The sequence below is a fragment of the Cetorhinus maximus genome, chromosome 16 (genome assembly GCF_964194155.1).
Source record: "Cetorhinus maximus chromosome 16, sCetMax3.hap1.1, whole genome shotgun sequence".
Classification (NCBI taxonomy): domain Eukaryota; kingdom Metazoa; phylum Chordata; class Chondrichthyes; order Lamniformes; family Cetorhinidae; genus Cetorhinus; species Cetorhinus maximus.
In genome coordinates, this window is record NC_135894.1 from 74,893,012 (window position 1) to 74,897,266 (window position 4,255).

The 4,255-nt window shown below is 52.8% G+C and overlaps 1 protein-coding gene across 1 annotated transcript in view; it reads right to left on the reverse strand.

Annotated features, from left to right (window-relative positions):
- Positions 1-906, reverse strand: part of tfg (trafficking from ER to golgi regulator) — a 157,828-nt gene extending 156,922 nt beyond the window's left edge. The window contains exon 1 of the mRNA XM_078560080.1: positions 803-906. The gene's annotated coding sequence lies outside the window, so the exon portion shown is untranslated. The remainder of the gene's footprint in view (positions 1-802) is intronic.
- Between the last annotated feature and the right edge of the window lie 3,349 nt (positions 907-4,255).

Sequence of the window (4,255 nt, forward strand, 5' to 3'; positions counted from 1 at the left end):
TCTCCTCCAACACCCCCCCTCCCCCACCTCTCCAACAACACCCCCCATCCCCCTCACCACCCCCACCCTCCTCACCACCCCCACCCCCCTCACCACCCCCACCCCCCCCACCCCTCCAACACCCCCATCCCCCCCACCCCTCCAACACCCCCATCCCCCCCACCTCTCCTCCAACACCCCCCCTCCCCCACCTCTCCAACAACACCCCCCATCCCCCTCACCACCCCCACCCCCCCACCACCCCCCCCACCACCCCCACCCACCCCCCCCACCCACCCCCCTCACCCCCCCCACCCACCCCTCACCCACCCCCCCCTCACCCCCCCACCCACCCCCCCTCACCCCCACCCTCCCCCCCACCCTCTCCAACAACACCCCCCATCCCCCCCTCACACGCCCCCTCTCCAACAACAGCCCCCCCCCATCCCCCAAACCAGTCCACTTCTTCCCCCCGCCCCCCAGCCCAATCGGTAATATGCCTGAGCACTGGCGCAGATTTATTTTCCGCCAGTTCATGCGCACCATCTCCCCCGGTTGAGGTAAGGAGATTACCCCATTAAATAAAACACAAATGCGGTATATGTGCTGGGACCTTCCCCTCGGTGGATCTCCCGGGAGCGGGGAATGAATGGCCCAGGTGAAGGGAAGGCCCTGTGACTGAGTGAAAGGCGCCGGCGCCGGGGATGCAGTAGGCCCGGAGCCCGCCCCTCGCTTCCAGCTCTTTGAACCGGCCGCCCCGGTGAAGCCGGTGATTGAAGTGCGGGGGCTTGGCAAAAAAAGCTGAAGTGTTTGAAGTACAGACCTGTAGCAGGAGGTTTGAAGCGAGCTCGGTGCGTGTCCTTCTGTCTGTTTCCCTCAAACGGGAAATCCCGCCCCTCCGTCTGGACGTGGCAAAGCGCAGCGCGCATGCGCGCGCACACTTGCTGACACCTAGAATTTTCCTGTCTCAACCTGAACCCTGCTGCCCGTGTCCTATCCCGCACTGCCCCAATTCACCCATCACTCTTGTGCTTAATCGAATCGCAAAAAAGTTGGCCTGCGTACGGTAAGTGATTAGGAACCCAAACTAGAGTGCAGCTTTGGGTCTCCTCACTTCGGGGCTCCAGACCCACAGCAGCGTGGTTGACTCTTCAATGCCCTCTGAGATGGCCTAGCAAGCCAACTCAGTGGCATCAAACCGCCACAAAGCCTCAAAAAAGGAATGAAACCGGATGGACCACCAGGCATCGACCTAGGCACCGGGAACGACAACAGTAACCTCAGCCTTGTCGACCCTGCAAAGTCCTCCTTACTAACATCTGGGGGCTAGTGCCAAAATTGGAAGAGCTGTCTCACAGACTAGTCAAGCAATAGCCTGGCGTAGTCATCTTCACGGAATCATATGTTACAGATAATGTCCCAAACACCACCATCACCTGGGTATGTTCTGTCCCACAAGCAGGACAGACTCAGCAGAGGTGGAGGTACAGTGGTATACAGTTGGGAGGGAGTTGACCTGGGAGTCCTCAACACCGACTCCAGGCCCCATGAAGCCTCATAAGCATCAGGCAAGGAAACCTCCTGTTGATTAACACATACCTCCCTCCCTCAGCTGATGAAGCAGTGCTCCTCCATGTTGAACACCACTTGGAGGAAGAACTGAGGGTGGCAAGCGTGCAGAATGTACTCTGGGTGGGGGACTTCAATGCCCATGGAGTTGGCTGAGTCCTAAAGGACATAGCTGCTAGACTGGGTCTGGGGCAGATGTTGAGGGAACCAACAAGAGGGAAAAACATACTTGACTTCATCCTCACCAACCTGCCTGCCGCAGATGCATCTGTCCATGACAGTATCGGTAGGAGTGATCATTGCACAGTCCATGTGCAGATGAAGTCCTGCCTTCAAATTGAGGATACCCTCCATAGTGTGTGGCACTACCACCATGCTAAATGGGATAGATTTTGAACAGATCTAGCATCTCCAAACTGGGCATCAATGAGGTGCTGAGGGCCATCAGCAGCAGCAGAATTCTACTGAAACACAATCTGTAACCTCGTGGCTCGGCATATCCCCCGGTCTACCATTACCATCAAGCCAGGGGATCAACCCTGGTTCAATGAAGAGTGCAGGAGGGTATGCCAGGAGCAGCGCTAGGCATACCTAAAAATCAGGTGTCAACCTGGTGAAGCTATAACACAGGGCTACTTACATGCCAAACAGCATAAGCAGCAAGTGATAGACAGAGCTAAGCGATCCCACAACCAACGGATCAGATATAAACTCTGCAGTCCTGCCACATCCAGTCATGAATGGTGGTGGACAATTAAACATCTCACTGGAGGAGGACGCTCCATAAATATCCCCATCCTCAATGATGGGGGAGACCAGCACATCAGTGCAAAAGATAAGGCTGAGGCATTTGCTACAATCTTCAGCCAGAAGTGCCAAGTGGATGATCCATATCAGCCTCCACCAGAGGTCCCCAAAACAGATGCCAATCTTCAGCTAATTCAATTCACTCCACATGATATCAAGAAACAGCTGAAGGCACTAAACACTGCAAAGGCTATGGACCCTAACGATATTCCAGTTATAGTACTGAAGACTTGTGCTCCAGAACTTGCTACACCCTAAGCCAAGCTGTTCCAGTAAAGCTACAACACTGGCATCAACCCGGTTATGTGGAAAATTGCCCAGGTATGTCCTGGACACTAAAAGCAGGACAAACCCAACCTGACCAATTACTGTCCATCAGTCTACTCTCCATCATCAATAAAGCAATGGAAAGGGTCATCAACTGTGCTATCAAGCGGCACTTGCTTAGCAATAACCTGCTCACTGACACCCAGTTAGGGTTCCACCAGGGCCACTCAGCTCCTGACCACGTTACAGCTTTTGTTCAAACATGGGCAAAAGAGCTGAACTCCTGAGGTGAGGTGAGAGTGACTGCCCTTGACACCAAGGCTGCATTTGACCGAGTATAGCATCAAGTAGCCCTAGCAAAACTGGAGGCAATGGGAATCGGGGTAAAACTCTCCACTTGTTGGAGTCGCACCTAGCACAAAGGAAGATGGTTGTGGTTGTTGGAGGTCAGTGATCTCAGCTCCAGGACATTACTGCAGAAGTGCCTTAGGGTAGTGTCCTCAGCCCAACCATCTTCAGCTGTTTCATCAATGACTTTCCTTTCATCATAAGGTCAGAAGTGAGAATGTTCGCTGATGATTGCCTAATGTTCAGCACCATCCCTGACTCCTCAAATACTGAGGCAGTCCATGTTCAAATGCAACAAGACCTGGACAATATTCAGGCTTCGGCTGACAAGAGGCAAGTAACATTCACACCACACCAGTGCCAGGCAATCCCCATCTCCAACAAGAGAGAATCTAACCATCGCCCCATGACATTCAATGTCATTACCATTCCTGAATTCCCTCAACATACTGGGAGTTACCATTGACCAGAAACTGAACTGGACTAGCCATATAAATACTGTGGCTACAAGAGCAGGTCAGAGGTTAGGAATCGTGCAACAAATAACTCACCTCCTTACTCCCCAAAGTCTGTCCACCATCTACAAGACACATCAGGAGCATAATGGAATACTCTCCACTTGCCTGGATGAGTGCAGCTCCCATAACATTCAAGAAGCTTGACACCATCCAGGACAAAGCAATCCACTTGATTGGCACCACATCCACAAACATTCACTCCCTCCATACCGATCACAGTAGCAGCAGTGTGTCCCATCTACAAGATGCACTGCAGGAATTCACCAAGACTCCTTAGACAGCACCTTCCAAACCCACAACCACTACCATATAGAAGTACAAGCGCAGCAGATAGATGGGAACACTGCCTAGAAGTTCCTTTCCAAGTCACTCACCATCCTGACTTGGAAATATATCGCCGTTCCTTCAGTGTCGCTGGGTCAAAATCCTGGAACTCCCTTCCTAACAGCACTGTGGGTGTACCTACACCACATGGACTGTAGCGGTTCAAGAAGGCAGCTCACCACCACCTTCTCAAGGGCAATTAGGGATGGGCAATAAATGCTGGCCCAGACAGTGAAGCCCACACCCCATGAATTAAATTTAAAAAATGGAATGTTGTTGCTTATTGCAAGGTGAATGGAATATAAAAATAGGGATCCCCACTCAGCATTCCATAGGGACCCTTCCCTCCGGGACATCCTGGTCCACTCCTCCATCACCCCCAACACCTCATCCCCTTCCCATGGCCACTTTCCATGCAATCGCAGAAGGTGCAACACCTGCCC